Genomic DNA, 19,707 nt, shown 5'->3' with positions numbered 1-19,707 from the left:
GCACCTGACCAACACCTGTAGAAGCTCTCTGGTGTCCTCCTTCATTTACAGATTAATGCCTGCTGTGCTCGGTGACTCTGACAAGAGTATGTCTGTCAGAGCCCTTCAATTTCATTTGTTTTCTCAGTATGCTCTTGTGAATTATTCAGTGATTTCCTGGCAGTTTTGAGTGACACGGATTGATGATATACATTTTGTGGTGGTAATAGTATTGCAAGCCAAATGTCTGACTATAGGTTTAAAGTCTGAGGTTTGTTGTAGCTTATTCTGGGCATGAACTTCAATTTAGCAGTCTGATTAAAAATAACAGTTATTTTTGTTGTGTACAGGGGCAGACACAACTAAAACCCAATGCTATTTCACAAATAAAGTAGCATGCAAAAAAACCCAAAAAAAAAAAAAGAATCAATAAAAGGCTGTACGAATAATCTCAAAATTAGAAATTATGTAGGACTTTGTGGTAGAATCTCCTTACACCTAAGAATAAAACACTGACCATTTCATGAAAGTCAACATTTAAAATGATTTAGTTACAGTAAAACTACAGTAACAGTATAAGAATTTCTTACATTTAAATGAAGTGGATTTCCAGAGCACTTCAGCTTGATGCTCACAGATTTTGTGATTTTTCTTGCCCTGCCAGATTCTGCTGTGTCCTGTTTTGCTGACATGAAAAAAATGTGTTGGCCTAAAACATTCACAATTCTCCTCATTTGTGAAATGGTCACTGGCCTATTATATTGCTACCAACACACTATACTGTATGTAGTTTTGTAAACCTGTCACTGTTTTGGTCAGACAGCATCTTAGAAGGACAAAATAAGGGCAGACACTCTTATTTGTTGTAAACAGCTTGAAGCATATGTCCAGTGAAGCCATCAGTGACAATGTACCAGAAAAGCCTCACATCAATGCAAAATTGTTTACAGAAAATGCAAACCATTGTTATAAAGGTTAGAGTAGAATTTAAGCTGAAGTTTATTTTAGTTTAGTTTTGACTGTTCTGACAGCCTTGTTTGTTCATTCAGACTTCGTCTTCAATCTAGTAGCAGTGGATTTGTCGGTGGGTGTGCAAGTTTGATCCTGAATCCACAGTGTTTATCAGAGAAGCTTTGGTTTCTTTCTGAGGAAGGTTATGTGTGCAGTAGGATGATGGGATTTTAATGCTCAATGGGTGGTCAAATACTTTCTAACATGAGATGGTCTTTTTTTATAACTGGTCAAACAAGAACCTAACCTCACTGTAATCTAAGGATTTATAATACCACATTAAGTAAATATAGGATGGATATATTTTTTGCAAAGTATCATTTTATAATGATTTTTATTATTATTATTATTATATTTATATGGCTGTGCTCTGGTCTGGTCATACATTTCTTAGTTTTCCAGTAGTGAGCAAGGTTAAGGAAACAAAGTTTAGTATTTTCAACACTCAGATATCAATTGTCAATTTTCCATATGAATATACTGCACATTTCTATATCTTCTTCTATATTCTGCATTTTATGTCAGTCTCCACAGTAAAATGTAGAACTAAAATCTATGCACATTTCTGACATCTCTTTAAAAATGCATGGGTAGAAACCCCCTAAAAACACAGTGTTGGGGAGAGTGGGGGTGTGGTAGCACAATTTATTTCAAGGAACAATATGTAACTCTTATATGCTTAATTTATATATATATATATATATATATATATATATATATATATATATATATATATATTATAGACAGAGAGAGAGAGAGAGATTTAAATATTTGTGTGCTATAAATTAGTTCTAAACTACAACCCTATAACAAATGCCTTCTCTTTTAAAGAAGTTAAGGCTCTTGAATGTATATTCTGCATTTACACAATGATAAAAAGTAAAAGTAGCCTACAATAAAATTTCTTGTATATTCTGCATTTACACAATGATAAAAAGTAAAAGTCTACAAGGCAAAATTGTCTTGCACGTTACATATTGTAATTTGTTGCTAGAAACTAGAAACTTGTATAGATATGACATTTATAATTAATATTATAATTCTTTATTGAGAAATGTCTGTTATGTGTAAATCTATATATAAAAAGTGATACATAATGACGTGTCATGTTTTACTAACATACAAAACGATACTGATCACAATGGAGAACATTTCGACAGTGTACGGTTGCTATGGTTACATCCTCTCGCCCACGTGACTACTGTTCGTCAAGGTGTATGTGGTGCCAGGTGAAAAACGTGCACTTGCCCCCCCCCCTTTTTATCATTACAAACGTTTACAAAATTTTGCTGAAACCTATACTCGTTCAAAATAATTACTGTCTATAGGCCTACAACCCACATTTAATTTTTAACATGATTATTATAAAATACACGTACGGTATAGGAAATATTTCACTCTTTTGGCTCATTTAGATTAATGATGGTATTACAACTCACCCGTTGTTACAGTAGCCTACTCATCTAAATCTATTTATGCATATCCTCTACTACTGTATGCTTGGCTGGCACACACAAACAAACAACAAATAGTCGTCTGTGTGATTGTAATAAATGTTCTTAGATACATCGACAGGTGGTGCAACGAACCGGTATTCTGGACTACAGATTAGCTGTATATTTCACCATACAGACTCCAGCGCGCTCAATGTCGCCGCCTGGCCGCGACGCGAGATATACGAATCAGGCAGCGCGTTCCCGGACACTCAAAACGAGGCTGCGTCTCGATCAGGGCGCGCGGACCGCATTCCTCCTCATTCATGCCGTGCTGAGACTTCACACAAGGAAAGTGCACGCGGAGCTTTACACACTGCTGCAGAGAAAATGTACTCAAGTTTGAGATTTTACGCATGGCGAGGATAACGAACCAAGGCATCAAGAGCACAAGTAAGTAACCTCGGTTCTTTACGCACAGGCGTGACTTTTCAGTGCAGTTTGTTTGGGGGAAAATGTAGTTTTTTTGTGTTCAGATGCGTGCGGCGCGCTGTTTCCTTCGGCGTTTACTATGAATGTATCGATACTTGCGTCGGAACAGCCAAGGAGTGCATGGGAACATTTTAAATGCGGTTTGACACCTCAGTGCGTATTAACTGACGCATTAACAAGAAGATATCTGCATTGAGCAGCAATAGTGGATGACTAACTTGGTTAGATTCCCCGTGGTTTAACTGCTTTACTGAAATATGTTATGTGGGTACATGGGCGTTCTCTGGGAATATGCAGAATGCAAACGATGCATTTGTTGGATGGCTCAGTTTACCACTGCAAATCGCACTTTTAGGGTTACGCTTAACTGCGTAGGGACTCGGAGGAGGGCTTGATGTGTTTAAATATACAAACCAGGATTAGTCAAAGACCTCTCAGTTGTTCAGCTATTGTCAGTATCAGTGTGACCGTATGTGGGTTGGCTGTCTGTAAATTCTCGCCCAGACTGATTCAGATGGGAATTCGGCAAAACTGGATGTAGATTAGAACTGTTGGGCTGCATGAGAGGCAGAAATCGAAGATAAGGCGAATTTCTAATTGCAATTTCACGCATGTAATATCTGCATAGTCTAGCTCTACTAGATTCATTAAAATCTCAGATTCTTTATTGTCTGGTTTGTTGAGCAGACACTTATATTTTCTTTTGTGAGGCGGGAAACTGACAGTCCAAGGTAGCGTACTGTGTTTGTATATATGTTTATGTAGCTGCCTACGAGATGCTCTGCTTCATCCATTAGATAAAAAAATAGACTGGTTTGTTTTTGCTTGCATTAAGTAAACTGATAGACTATGTTTTTGTAAATGTTTTGAGCTTACTAGCTTCCACTGACGGTTCGATATTGGGCTTTTTCCATAGTATGACTGAAGAGTTTAACATTGGGAAGGATGCGTTTATTTCTTAAGTAAAGGTGTTGTATGGAAGTCGGTGTTTATAGAAATGTTACCACTTCATAACCCGACTGGACTGAGAGGTTTTCTTGTGGTGAAAAGCAAACTCCTGCTAGTGCGCAATCATCTCTCCAAAAGTTACGCGTTTTATATAAACGCTCGTATTCTGTGTTTGTTGACGGGTTGTTGCCTATAAAATGCGTGCCTTTAGGTCCCAAAGGATGGATAATAGTGATGCCATTTAATTCAGTTCCATTCTTGAAGTAGCTCACATTTTGGAATGGCTTTTTTGTAGTGATGGAATTTTTGAGGAATGGAACAATTCTAGTTCATATTCTTTTGAACAATTCGCGTTCCTTAAAGGACCCACTGTCGATTCTTTTAGTAGCCTAGCCTACTTGTGAGAAAGAAATATGAATCAATTTACCTGACCATGTCTGTTGACAAATGTAAAATGTTTGTTTACACCGCTTTTCTAGCTAACACGTAATACTGAATATTATTGTTTACAAAAGGGTATAAGAGTCGACTCATTTGTTTGATTTTTTTATCACATTTTATTTTTGTTTCACTAAAAATATTAATCTCAAAGGGTTTATTTGGGGTAATAATTCAATATAAAGGTTGTTTTTCAAAGTGATCAAATGGATAATCTACATCTAGAGCAGGAGTGGGCAAGGTCGGTCCTGGAGTGCCGATGTCCTGCAGAATTATCTCCAACCCTGAAAAAAACCCTTCACTAGTGTAGATCCTTAGTAATCCTGAAGACCTTGATTAGCTTGTTCAGGTGTGTTTTATTAGGGTTAGAGCTGAACTCTGCAGGTCAGCGGCACTCCAGGACCGTTTTTGTGAATGTGGCATTCTTCTCATACTAACATTACCAATAGAGTCCCTGGTAGTTTGATGGAGTTTGTCTTATGAAGTGATGTGAGAGCATCAATCTCAACGTTCTAGGCATTAACGTTCACCTTTATGTCAAAGCGGTTCGCATCTGTGACAATGGGAAACGAAGTGCGCCATGTCAGAATTAACCTCGCTTTGAGTCGTTATATTCCGCGCACTCGGCCTTTGCCGTGATTGACGGATGTTTTAAATATCCCTGACATCCTCAGTCCCAGCCTCCTCTCGAGTCTCTGTGGAGTGGGCTGTGGGTTGTATTAACGCTCCGTGTCCACTCTACGTGACACAGTCTCGCCTTCTTCTCACACAGGGAAGAGTACGTCACTATTAGAGAGTCACGACATTTATAGTTGGGGGAGACCGGGGCTAGTTGTCACACCTTTTGTTTCAAGTGAATATTAAGTAAGGTTTCGTTTTTTTTTAAAGTTACTGTCTGTATTGGATATTGTCTTTAAAGTCTTAGGGATACATAAATATGCAGTTTACCTTTTGTGGCAACTTGCCCCAACATTGTTTTTTTTTTTTTTTTTTTTTTTTTTTGCTTGTAACAGAAAAAAAATAAAAATTGAATTTTAAATTGAAATACAAAATTAATTGAAATTCCTTATTTTGGGTTTTTTCTAGATGTTCGAAAGGAAAATACAAACTGGAGACATTTGACTCAGAAACTGACAACTAGCCCCGTCATTCCATACATTTATTGAGCAATGATTCATTAATAATCTTGCCGGAAAACATCTCTCCTCCAAACTGATCAGCTTCAGCTGCCATTTTGGGTTTTCTTTTTTCCTTTTCTTGAATAGCATGCTTGTAGATTATCACTACTTGTCTTTTTAGTTTTCTTCAATATCACTCCTAGGACAGACAATGATAGCTTTTTGATCGAGTTTATCATAAAACACATGTTATTTAATTTACTCTTCCAATCCATTATCAGCTCTTTCTGCACCTCAAATCTGTGGAGACGTCAAACTAACACAATAAAACCAGTCAGGCATGAAGTGTTTTGAAGCTGATTGTATCAGATCTGAGGAAGAGATAATGAAATTGTTTCTCCCTTCTCTTTTCTTCTAGTATGTACATTTTATATAGGCTAAGTGTGAGCTGAAGGCTGGCAGATGCTTATCCTTCTGAGAAAGTGTGTATGATTTAGATACTTCTCGCCATATGACAGAAATAGAGATTAGGCTTCCATTTTATATTTGATCAGTCTTATTAGCAGCCTGCTTTGTTGTATATTTTTAGTGCCTTGGTATGATGTGCAAAGAGTGCTGTTACATCGAATTCATTACAGTTTCCTTTTACTGAGTTTTTGAGTGTGTATAAATAGTGCTTTGGCTTGAGCAGGGTTTGGAGAATGAAAGGTCAGGCCATGTTTTGTTTGTCATGGCCGTCGTCCAGAGGAGATACAGCTTTTCCCGCTCCCTAAACAGACTGGAGGTCTCAGCTGGGAACCTCAGTGTAGGATCAGTGCCACTCATGATGTCAGGACAGCAATGATGAGCTCGCATTCTTCTAGTGTTTTTCCAGCCCTCTTTCTTTTCCACCGCCCATCTAAAATAAAAGAACTAACGGCTAATTCAGGAGAATATTTTCTTCTTCTTTTGTGTAGAGCCACTGTATTTCTTGTTTTTGCTGTCAGAATATGTGACCGGTAGTGAGATTAGAAGCTTGTCCGATGAAGCTTGACCATGACCAAGAGTATCTCATTTCAGAAAACACGAGTCAGCAGCACATAATTTAACCGTTGAACAGATTGCATATCACATAATTCTAGTAACAGGGAAGTGATGTGTCTGTGATGGAGAGAGTGTCTGTTCCTGGAGTTTACCCCAACTATTCGACTTGTGCTTGAAATACCAAGTGTGACCTTCGACCTCGTTGTCAGGTCACATACCATCATAAATGAAAGTGTCAGTGGCCCTCGAATGAGCTTTAGCATCCTTCGCTCATCTCAGGTCAATCCCTGACTCCTCACTGCATATTGAACATTACATCAGTTAGCATTTTTAGCGATACACACTGTTAGAATTAAATTACAACGTCTGGGACATGGGACCATTATTGTACGTCAATGCCAGTCAGTGGTGTGGATTTCTCTTTTGGGACAGGGTGGGGGAGGACCTTTCCACTCGCCTCTCCTTTCTAGTTTCCAGGACAGCGCATCTATCCCTCAGTCTTATCAGGGAATGGATCCGATCAATGCTATCTGCCATCTGCTTGCAGACTACAGCTTTACCACCTTCCTCTGAGGAGTTTTCTATGGTCCCTACAACTGATCCTGGATAGCATTGTCATGGCACTCACAATGTATTATGTTAAGCAAAGGGTTGGTTTCACTGATGCCAAACCAGCTGTTAAGGGTATTATTAACTGGTGCCGTGGTGTTTTTCCTTTTCGCTCGCCTGTTTTGTATCGAGAAGGGTTTTAGGCCTCTTGTAATGGAAGTCACAGACTGGCAGCATCTCTGAGCCAAATTTCTTTTTGCTGTATTGAAAGGCATCCCTCACAACGCGTCCCTTCAGGTCTGGTTTGAATCATGTGTTTATTTAACCCTTTTTGATGAAACTGACTCTGGAAGCTTAGCTTTAGGCAAAGCGACATCAGTAATAAGAATGGCCATGTTTGTTATAAGAGTTAGCAAAATTAAATTTGGGCTGTATGTGCAAAATATGTCCCTTACGTTTCTGTTCTTTGGGGTTCATTCATCTTTGCTCTTTGTGATTTCCTCCTTATGGTATAAGCAGTGTGAACTCAATAATCGGCTATTTACTGTCTGGTTCATTTCATTCGGCTGTCGTCTCTCCTTGGATACTGCCGCTGAAGCACTTCCTCAGGCAGTTGTGGTTTGTGTACTGAAAGCCAGTTAAATAATGCAAGATCTCTAGACTGGCCATGTAAGTAAGACTAAAAGTGATGGGGCCCAGGGGGACGTCCCTCTCAGAAGACCACAGGCGCTCCAAAAGACCTTTCAAGCAGTCAATGGTAGCCACATAGCTATGTTTTTAATGCGGAAGCAATGTATAGTATGCACAATATATGGTATGGTTTATAATGCAGCTATCTGTGAAGTTTCAGCAAATCAATAGACAGATAAAGCTTCTCCTGATAGATTGATAGATGTAATATTTCATGATATTGAATTAGTTTTAATAAGAGCGTTGAGCTTGTTAAGTAAAGGTCCTGCTGTTCAGTCGCCTCTTAATTAATATCTCATTAAAAGACGGTGCGTATTGATCTCTCTCGGTAATGTTCAACCTTTAATACAGCCAGAATGGATTCAGATAGTTAACCTCGTAGTCTCAACTGCTTTCGCATGTGGTTCATTCTGGGATTATAGATCGAGACCTTTGTAATTTTGGCTGCTGGTGATCTTTGCTTGACTGGTTTTGGGCTTAAAGCGGGTTTGATTTGGAGCTCGCTTTGTGAGTTGGTTTTCATTCAGGATTAGGCTTAATCTGGGTGAGACATACCAGCACATTGGGTTTGTAGCACCAGGCTTATCTGTTGCCAGAGTAACAGAGGACTGTGAAAGGGTTAATTGAAATCCCAAAGCGAGGTGACGTTTCGCCCTAATCCAGACTGCCCCTTGACCTCGAAACTCACGGGGGTTCTTTGACGTGGGACCTTTTGTCACTGCAGGCTTCTTGGAAGCAGAGCAAACTTCTCATTCCGTAATGATGCTTCCTGACAGAGCAGCAGCTCAGGAAACCGAACTCATTAATCATGTTTCTAGCAGCTAATCATGTTTTTCCAGCAGTCTGAGAGCGAGCAAGTGAAGGAATGGACTGCTTCTTTTGATTATGACAACAACTTAAAAAACTCCACACGGATGCACAGGAAAATGAGATGAGTTTGAACAGAAATGAAACTAAATGTATCCTTTATTGAACTACATAAGATGGAAATCATCACATTCAGTATGTTCATTTTTGGTGTGGTTGCATTGATTAATGCTGGTAAGTTTCTTACTAGTACACGTTCTTACACTTGAGCCTATCTGTTCTGTACTCCCATTGATAGATTACGCATACCTGCTCATTTGCATAAACCTTTAAAATCAGCTCAACTTGTATCAGTGGTTGCTGTTGCGAAATCTTATTGTACATTAAAAGCTTTTGGTTGCTTTATTAATGCAAATTGCTCTCAATGTGAACACACCTTAACCATTCCTCAGTTCCTCCACAATCTGATCTCTTGGTCATAATTTGTACAAGATGGCAAAATCGAAAGAAAACTAACCAAGCAAACTAGCAACCTAACCAAGCTGTAAAACTAACCTCTCAATCTAACCATTATTGCAATTTTGGTACAATATTTGATGTTTTTTTTTTTTTTTTTTTTTTTCAGAATTATTACTTGTAAATGCAGGTCTCCTTTGTCTCCCGTGCACTCTTTAATGCTTCCTTTCAAATATTATTTAGAACATAAATTTTTTCATGCATCTCAAACATTTATAGTTCTACAGTAATATGTACAAAATAGCAAAATCTTAAAGAGTCCTTCAGTAGCTGTAGGAAATTCGTACAGTTTCACTATATAACTACAAATTATTATTGTTATGATTGTGTTGTATTTCCTGTAACTCCTCTACAATATTTGGCTTATTTCCAAAATTTAAAATTCTTTCTTTCTTTCTTTCTCTCTCTGAGAGGTTGTTTAAGTAGCATTTTGAACATGGGCCTCTCTGCAGAGCTCTGTTGAACATCATCAGACAGATTCCTTTAACATAGCCGGCTGCAGGCATTCTGTCTCCCTGGAAAATCTCCTCTCTCTCTCTCTCCCTCTCGAACTCACTCTCTTTGAGTGGCCCGTTCTGGAAGTGATTACTCTGCCAGACCAATGAGCAGGCTTCCCTTTGATGAGTCATAAACAGGGGTCAGAGGTCGGATTCCTCTCCCCAGATGGAATTCGCTTGACATGCTTCACTGCAGAGCCCAGAGGTGTCGTGGGGGCGGACTGTACTTGGTCATCATGCCTTAGTGGGTTAGTGTGATTGTCTGTGTGCAGGATGCAACACTAAATCTCCTCCGAGACTGTATTTGGAGAGAGGTAATGTGCTATGGTGCCTGTGGAAGATGTGTGTCTGTTTGAATGAGCAAGGGAGAAGATGACATCATGTGTGAGTGTGTGTATTCAAAAGTGTCGCTCTGATGGAATGACTAGGTGTTCAGCCACAGGGGTGTTGGGCTGTGTGCCTTTACACCACTCCTGACAACCTGCATTTAACGTGTGTTTAGAGCGGTGTGCGATTCACTGTTTGTGAGGTGTTTTCTTAGCCACCTCTGCCTCCCAAAGGAGCTTTTCAGTGGATCCAAATTCTGAGAGCTCATCTCTAGTAAATTCAGATTTTAGCTGGAAAACAGGTTCATGAAAGTATACTTGTTTATGCAGAGAAATACTTGTCTCTAGACTGATTAGGCACACTTAAAGCACTCAACAGTGTCTTTAGTGAGACTATGAATGCACAATATGGTGCTCAGTGGAAGTGGGTTCTTTCATGCTAAATGTAATGTCCATTTTTATATGCACAGTAGATGTGATTTTATTTATTTATTTGCTGTGTCTTCATGAATAATATATTCAAAGTTTCGAATCTGAAATTTCCTTATTGAAGAAAATGTTTTATTTTTATATTTACAGTATGTTTTTTATATGCATTTTATAACGCAGTTGCAACTTGTTTTTCTTATGTATAATCTTTGCCATGAATTAGCCTGTGAAGCTGATGTGGCTAAATAAGGTTAAATTAAACTGTAACTGTATTATGCAATTTCATAGGAATATGGAAATAAAACTTTGAATAGCACACAATTCAAATAAATAGCATTGGCATTTTATCAGATGCGTTCTATTGTCTTTTAAAACATGAATATTGTATGTCTTTTAAAATTGCCCTATTGTTTCTTTTCAGAAAATTTCTACTATGCTTTGTTTTTCAGACACATCTGTTGAGTTAGGAGTTGGAAGTGGAGCCTTGAAGTCTAAGACAATCTTGAAAGGAGTCATGTTATCTGTTAGCATGTCAAAAGTTTTTAATCCAAAAATGGTTTAAAGAGTCATAGAATCTAAAAGCAAACGTTTAGGGTTGTTTCTCGTGCTATTTATTTGTAAATTTAAAGAAATATCAAGTGGTGGTTCTGGATAGAATCTCGTCTCTGTTTTGTTTCCCCTCTTTTTCTTTGTGTCCTCTCTCTTGCCAATAAAAAGTAAGCCCAAAAGTTTTAACTACATTTTACTACATAAGCCCAAAAGCAATTTTACTGCATTTGCTGTTTTCGAGCAAAACTAGATTTTTAGTACTGCTTGCCTGTGCAAAACTTGTCAGCAGGATGCTAGTGTGTTCTGGGAGGTTGCCAAGACTTTGCTGTGCAGTTGCTAAGGTGTTCTGAGTGGATGTTAACATTGTACTGTGGGGTTGCTAGGCTGTTCTAGGTGGTTCATAGTCCATTGCTTACTGTCCAAAGTTCAGGTCTCTGTGATTTTGTTCCTATTACACACAAAAAAAGAAAAAGGCTGAATCAGTATGACCTTGTCCCTTCTAAAGGCCTAATTTGATACACGTCTATACTTAATATTCAGAAGGACAGAGACATAAGCGCATCTCTCCTTGCATTCGCAGCTGTCAGAACTCGAAATCTCTCAGTGGATGAGAGCTTTTGTGAGATGCAGCAGATGCTGTTTGGTATAAAGGCTCCAGATGATCACAAGAAGAATGAGTTGTGCTAAGAGCTGGCAAGCTGCCCAATGCAATATAGATATTTCTCTACTTTTTTACTTTATAAATGTGCTTCAATTCCAAAACTTATTTTTTTTAATGTGCAAAACGGAGTCTGGGTGTGAATTTTAGTGCATTGAAAGAGACTGTGGTGTTTATTGATGGTCAAGAGGATGGGGGAGTAGGTTAGCTTGCATCCCCCCCCACCCCATCCTTTGCAGATGTATTTTTGTGTGTGTGATGGCAAGAGTCCAGCAGTGGTCTTAATCAGGGTTGTGTTTGTGACTGCCACTGGGTCGCTGTTTAATTAAGAGTGTGATCCTCTTGAGATTGGTATTTACAGGGGCCGATGGTACTGTCCCTTTTCACACTTGTGCACATACTCTTGGCTCACATAAGACTAATCTGTTTTAGGGGAAGTCATGACCTAATGGTTAGAGAGTTGGGCTTATAATCCAAAAAGGTTGTGAGTTCGAGTCTCGGGCTGGCAGGAATTGCAGGTGGAGGAGTGAATGTGCAGCACTCTCTCCTGCCTTCAATACCACGACTGAGGTGCCCTTGAGCAAGGCACTGAACCCCCAACTGCTCCCCGTGCGCCGCAGCATAAATGGCTGGGATGGGTTAAATGGAGAACACGAATTCCAAGTATGTGTCACCATACTTGGCTGTATGTCACGTCACATCACTTCACTTTTAGCCTCTTGCTACATGACTGTTTGCAGCTCGATTTTCATGCTCCTGTGACCCTACGAGTGATGGTGGTGCAGTGCCTTGATGGCCATCAGCAGACCCCGCAATGCCGCTGACAATAAACCGGATGCTGGTTTGTGTGCAAGCGTTTTAAGTGAAAGTGAAAGTCTTGACATTTGCCAAGTATGGTAACCCATACTCTGAATCAGTGCTCTGCATTTAACCCATCTAAGTGCACACACACAGCAGTGAGAAGTGAACGCACTGTCTCTCTATCTCTCTCTAGCACGCGCGCTCTCTCTAGGGTGCGCGTTCTCTCTCTCTTTCTCTCTCTCTCTTTCTCTCTCTGCCCTGTCAAAACTTTCACTCTATGATGGTCAAGCTGTGCAATTAATCCGCAAATCACATTCGTCAAGGTCTGGGGAGCAGCTGACCCATACAGTTAATGAATAACGGATCAACTACGACAACCTACATCGCACATCCTGCGATGTGACTATCGTGGATTCGTACATTGCGATATCGATGCTTAAACGACACATTGTGCAGCCCTAGGGGGCAGCTATAGATCCAGCACCCGGGGAGCAACTGGGGGTTCAGTGCCTTGCTTAAGGGCACTTCAGCCATGGGTATTGAGAGTGGAAGAGCAACATAGCAATGTGTGTGTTACCGCAATGATAATACACTCCTGTTTACTCATTTGACTATAAGCATGTGTGTGTCTGTGTGTGTGCACGTCTTTGACGAGTTCTTAGTTTTATAGACTCCAGTGCCATTTTGTCTCTTTCCTGTTGAAATCCCAATTGTGTCCAGATGAGGCGGTTGCACTGGTGGCAGGGGAAATGCAAACAGGGATGGAACAATGGCCTGACCCCTGTGCTGCTATAGGCCACCAGACTGGGGTAGTGTCCAAACCCTCCTCAGAGGAAAACACACAAGAGCTCGATAATAAACACTCCAACAAAATGACAGTGTTAATGCCCTGTGGGCTCTAAATCTAGTGAAGAGGAAACTTTTTTTTTCAGGGTTTTCCAACTGAGGGTTTGTGAAGGAATTTCATTGAGTTTGTGAGATTGTTTTTATTATTATAAAAATCCATTGATAAATTAAACTGAATAAAAAATATATTTTTTAATGTATAAATTAAAACAAACAGCAAAAAACCGTATACAAAATTAAATTAGTTATTTAATACAAAGTTATATAATATTTTATTTTAATATTTAATATCTTATAAATATTTATACTTTCCAATATGATGTACTATTAAATATTTAATTTTAATGGTTGTTTTTAATGTTAATATTTAATATAACATTTAATATTTGTAAATGATTTTTTTGACATTACTAAAAGTTTTGTTGTGGTACTTCAGGCAAATATAAAGGTTGATGTTTTGTAAATAATTAATTAAACATTTTCTTACATTAAACCCTCATTATTATAAAAGGAATATTATGAACAACAGAGTATTTGACTGATAAGAGCAGAGACTCATACATAATGAATGTTAACGTTTGCTCTCGTACACAGATGCGCTGTAGCTGATATTTTGTTTGTTCGTTGGTTGTAAATGGTTGCACTGCCTAGGACTCATTTAATCTTTTTTTTTCATTTAATCATTTAGCATTTGAATTGCTTTTTTGCTTTCTCTCATGTTGTTTTTTTTAGACCTATAAAAAGAGAATCATACAACAGAATGATTTATCTTAACGTTAATTGCTCGAATCAGTTGTTAGTGAATTTGATGTGAGTGAAGTATGACATAAGTGAAGCTTGGATAAAGTTGGTTCTGTTTGTTTAATCTGTAGAAGATCCAGGTCTTTCAGAAATCCACGTAACTGCTCCAAGTGTTTCCAGAAGTAAGTGGTTTTTATTTGACCAAGAAATCTGGTTTACCAGTGCTGTTTTAACCTTGTCATGAAAAATAAACCTCAGCGTGATCAATGTTTTCCCTCTCGTCTTCCTGATCAAATATTAGATTTATTCCTTAAGCAGTCCTGCTTTGGCCCTCATCAGCCTGTCAGGCTCAAAACAGGGCACTTTCCATAAACAGGGGCCCTGTTGGCAAGCCTCGTTGTCTAAGCGCGTAACGTAGCGCCACAAGGGCTAAACGTGTTTGCAGTTACATAAATTCTGCCCAAATTTGCTCATAGGTCTTACTAGCCGGATTCCCCAGCGGTAAACGTGGAGCATAGCTGAAATACCTGCAGATCTCCCCCGCACCCGCGGCTAATCAGTACCACATCTACAGATGCTTCCAGTTTTCCAGTGGATCAGTCTCTGATCCTTCGCCCACGGGGCCCTGACACGCTCTCACACCAACCTCAACCCTTGGCTGGGATGAGCGGGCTCCCCGTCTGCCTCCGAGCCATCGGTCACTGTCATGGCAACACATTCCTGAATCGAAAGAGCTAGAAAAGGGGTGAGCAAAAGCGTCAGTGGCTTTTTTGCTGCAGTAGAACAGCGAGTAATATTAATGGCCAAAGGAGCAGTCGGACAGCTGGCGTACTGAGGCTGTTCATCATAATTGTCACACTCTGACTGATCCACTGTCCTTTGCAGGGCTCAGACACTCACGGGACAAGGTGCCCTAATTGCTGACTTAGGATCAAGTTTCTCGTTCCCCAGGCCTAATATATAAGCATTACAAACCACAGACTCTCTCTGATGTGGAATATCCATTATTAAGCTCTAAGGCACATCTTTCACCTTGCTTAATCTTTTCTGGACTCTTTCATAGTGCTAAAAGCTTTGGAAACTGAGCCGGTTGGGTTTTGACTCAACAGCCGGATGATTTTCATGACATTCAGCTCAGTTAATTGTTCTCGTACTGTACTTAAATTTTCTGACAGTGTTTCCTGCTGCTAAATCTACAGCTTCCTGGCAAACAAAATTGCTTTAGAAGAGTTATGAGCTTGATGATAGTAATACAAAATCAACAAATAGACAACACATTTCTCATGGGAATTCATAACTGTTCTTTAAGTTTTGGCATATTGGTTTCTAATTTGTATGAAAGTATACTTTTTTTAATTCAACGTGTTCCTTGACATTTCTTTGTGATTAATTATGAAACATAATAGCAATTTCTACGTGAAAATTCCTCTACACCAAAAAGTATTTTCTTTGTACTGTATGTACGGCTTCATATGATCTGCTCACGCCCAACGTTTCTGTACAAATCACATTATATGAAGCTGCCACCTCGGAAAAATCAAATACAATTTTCTTATGAGAATTTGATCAGTTATGATGTCCTCATTAGTCTTGTGAGTTTTTATGAGCTGGCTCTTTGTAAAGACTAAGCCTAAAATACTCATGAATCTGAATCAAATGATTCGGTCAGAGCGGTTCTTGAAAACATGTTGTAAACCTATACTTGCTTTCAGGTGTTTTTGAAGAATTATTTATATTAGTTGATTTTATGAGATGAGTAGTGTTGTTTGTTACTTTGTTTTAAGAATAAACTTCTTTCGAGTCTGGTCTTTTGAAGTGAATGTGTAAAATACATTTTTTTTTATATCATATGCTTTTAATATTATATCTTATATCTGAATTTTAACTAAATCTGATAATTTGGTCAAATTATTTTTTATACATTTTTTGAGTAATATAATAAGTGAATCTGATCATTTAATCTGATATGACTAATGCATTTTTATAATATTTATATAAATGTTTTGTTTGTAAAATGTTTACAACATTGACATTGATTAGCTAACAGTTGATAGGTAAAGAGTTTTGTTAGTTTTGTTAACATCTTTCTTTTGAGTCTTTTCTTTTGCAGAAATTCATTGAATCTGTGTGGTAATAAAAATAATATTATGTTAGTTTAGTTTGGTTAGTTTATTCAACTATTCTTCTTCTTAAAAAAAAAAAAAAAAAAGCTAATGGAATTAACTAACCCTGGATCATTAAGTTGAATTGGAACCAGAATCGTTAAATTACCATTCTTTTCTATTAGCATAAGACCACCGCTATAAGCCTACGGGCGAGAGTGTGTAAATACTTTGTTTTAAATCTATTCTTTGCTCATTCGGTCTTTCTTTCTCCACAAGCATATTTAACCAGCAGCTTGCACGTTTAATGAGGAATTTCATTTCTATTAATGATGCAAATGTAGCCTTTAAAGGAGATTGAGATGCTGGGATGAAGCTAGCATTTAGATGGGTTTATCTCGCCACTCTGTTCATTAGCTGAGTGTAATTGTGTTAGCACAAACGCGTTTGCCGGAAACGCACATATCTGACTAGAAAGGTCACGCAGATGACATGGTGAAGGCGCACACACACACACGTCTCATGCTTGACTTCATGACTTTATCTCTTGAGTCTTTTAAAATGAAAACACCGCTAGAGATGTTTGTTTGTCTGCATGCATGAGTAGGTGGGTGCAAAGTAATGAGTGAAGTTAGAGAAAGTGTAAAGCTCAGCACACAAATGCTTGCAGTGTGTGGAGGGAAGCGAGCCAGAGAACGGCCGTTGCCCAATGATGCGATCCTTATGGAATGTGAAGCACCATGAGCTCGGGAGCTACCGTTATGGGATTTGAAGACTTTATGCCCCTCTTTTTCCTCTGTAGATTAAAGCATTGTACAGCCGGAATCGGTGGACTGTTTTCATATTCTGATCCTGGCTCGAGTATTAGCTTGGCATTTGCCATGGATAATTGTAGCTGGCTTAGAAATGACTTCGTAAATTGTAATTGTAGAATTTATGGAGAAAAAAAAAACCCCTCTTTGATTTGCAGGCGTGTTTATCATAATAAAGTCGATTGCACAACAGCCAGCTAATGAAAGAGGATAAGATGCGAAGGGCTAAAGGAAATAACAGAACTCTTCCCAGGAGGGAGAAAGCTGTTTATTGATGGCTGAACTTTGAGTCAGCAGTGTTTGCATGCTTTTATTGGCTCTGCGGGAGCTGTAGCCCAGACACTGAGGTGTGGCAATGGACGTCGATCTATTAACATAACCAGAGAAGGAACGGGATGTGTCACGGGGTGTTGCAGTTGGAAACACTGTGATTTTATATTCCTTTCAGTTCTTGCATCAATTATTTCATGACTTTGCACGTTTGTGCGAGTATACGAACACACTGTGTGATAAATATGCTTACGTGGTTACAATATATGGTTTTTAATAAGCTACCCTGGCAGAAACTACTATGCCGTTGTGTATAATCATTCATATCATTGTCTTAATGACATTTGTTTGTTAATATATTGACTATGCCTTCCTGTAGCTCAAACAGTAGAGAATGGCGCCTATATATTTTATTTTATTTTTTAACTTCAGTTTTATTTTATTTGGTTATGTTTGTTATGTGATGTTATGTTTAATGTAGACCTATTTATCCGTTTTATTTGACTTTATTTAACTTTATGTTGTTTTTTTATTGGTTTTATTTTTTACCTTAACATTTTGCTTACGTTTTAACTTGAACATGTTTTCTTTTTCTATATTATTGTTTTACATTTATTTTATTACCTTTTAGCTTTCCTTTTTTTTGTTAGATTTTTTATTATTATCATTTAACTTTGTACTTTATTAGATTTTGGTACTACTTACTTTATTTAACTTTTACTTCAACTTTATATTGAATTTATTTATTACTTACTATTGATTTGTCACCAGAGTGCCGGATCCCTACATGGTTGTATGATATAAGGATGACTTCACTACAGTCATAGTACCCATATGTTTTCTCATATTAATATTAGCATAATTGCAGCATGTGCTAATCTATCATGACTAGTTGTTTTGTAGTGTGAGTCTACATAAGACTGGTCACAGTTTTGTCATCCAGGGCAGGGTTAACATAAGCGCATCCATCCAAACTGCTGCAGTAGCAGCATTTACTGCAAGTTAAAAAGAGCCAGTGATTAGACTTGATGGCTTTTCCCTTGGAGTGTCTTGTCTTTTGTCATAGCTCACAAATTTATGTCCACTGTGACCTCATGAGCCTAGATTTCTTCTACTCTGATTAGATTAGTCTGCACTGCTGTAGAATTTAGTTCATATTACGACACAGCAAGTCTTGGAACTGATTTTAGGAATCATGTAAGTTTAGTTGCACATCATGGTGCATTGTGTCCACAGAGTAACTAGTGCTTGCTAATCCATTATTATTAGTAATACTTAAAATTTTTTTTAAAACCCATAGTACATTGCTTTAAATATGGGCACATAGGCCTAAGTCGTTTTACACTCTTGATGCTACGGACATGATTTATATCTCAAATAGCATGATGAGTTTGATTTTAACTGGTGGACAATATAAAAGGTGAAAACAATTCCCACTTCTTTTGTTGTTGACCTCTCAGGCTATGCGTCCAATCAAAATCTACAGCATTTTGGCACAAATTTGATAGTCACTTTCATAGTAGAAAATGCCTAAATTAGTTTGTGAGATTTCCCATGCTCACACCACGAACAAAACAAATGTAACCAGTAATGCACTCGGGCTATGTGAACAAAAATGGTTTGAGCCAACAACAAATTATTGGCTGCCAAATACCTAAAAGAGTTGACATTTATCAAATTTAGCAAATTTGCCATGTTCATTATAATATTAATCTGTCAGTGTTTGGTTTTATTTCATTTTTGATAAATATTTGAGGTTTAATTCACCTTTAGGATCCTGAATTAAAAACCACTGCATAATGTGCCATGCAAATCTAGTACCACAGTTTTTTCCTTCCCAAAATGCACCTGTTTAAATTGGGATTCTTTTGAACCCGCTGTGTGAAGTTGTTGGTGCTTTGGGGGGCGAGGGAGGGGACAGCTGTCATGGTGTCAGTGGGTCACACGCTAAGGAGTGACACTATTAAAAGAGGACAGTGTTCTCTGGTTTTGGCACATCCACAGTGCAACAGGCCTGCCACACAATCACCTCCTCAGTGTCCTTTACTCCTGCAGACACCGGGCCCTCCCTGCTGCACGGCCATTAGTCAAACCCAAACAATACCCACCCTCAGCACGGGAGCGCACGCTGTAGAGTTAAACAATCTGAATGGAGGCGGAGTGCGACTTTCACTGGTCGTTTAAATGGGGCAGGACTGTTTGGCAGTTTTAGATTAGCAATTAGCAGTCAGTGAGAAGCTGAGCAAATGTTTTATTTCTTGTTCTAGATGCTGTGTATAACCATCCAAGATCCCACATGGATCTGTGTTTGATTAATGTAGAATACTAGTTAAATGTATATAAATATCGCATCAAAATAGGCTATTTACTACTTTGATTACATAGCCTAATTATTTTTATTACTTTTTATAATATATTTAAATATAAATATAAATATATATAATATTTTGAAAAATCTAAAGTGATTTTTCTTATTTGTAATCGTCTTATTTGTCTTGATTAATTTGCTGATAATTAATATTTAATTGAAATAATAACACTTAAAAATTAAGATTATATATACACACACACACACACACACATTTATACAGTGTATATATATATATATAAACTAAATTTTGTTAAAAATATGTTCTAGGTGGTTGTCAGGATGGTTCTATAGACCTTAATCT

The 19,707-nt window shown here is 38.1% G+C and overlaps 1 protein-coding gene across 4 annotated transcripts in view; it reads left to right on the top strand.

Annotated features, from left to right (window-relative positions):
• The first annotated feature begins 2,665 nt into the window (after window positions 1-2,665).
• Window positions 2,666-19,707, top strand: part of LOC113065553 (plexin-A1-like) — a 202,874-nt gene continuing 185,832 nt past the window's right edge. For all 4 annotated transcript variants that reach the window (XM_026236888.1, XM_026236887.1, XM_026236889.1 and 1 more), the window contains exon 1: window positions 2,666-2,876. The gene's annotated coding sequence lies outside the window, so the exon portion shown is untranslated. The remainder of the gene's footprint in view (window positions 2,877-19,707) is intronic.

The sequence above is a fragment of the Carassius auratus genome, chromosome 48 (assembly GCF_003368295.1).
Source record: "Carassius auratus strain Wakin chromosome 48, ASM336829v1, whole genome shotgun sequence".
NCBI lineage: Eukaryota > Metazoa > Chordata > Actinopteri > Cypriniformes > Cyprinidae > Carassius > Carassius auratus.
The sequence above is the reverse complement of the archived record's forward strand: the minus strand, read 5'-3'. Positions and strand labels throughout refer to the sequence as shown.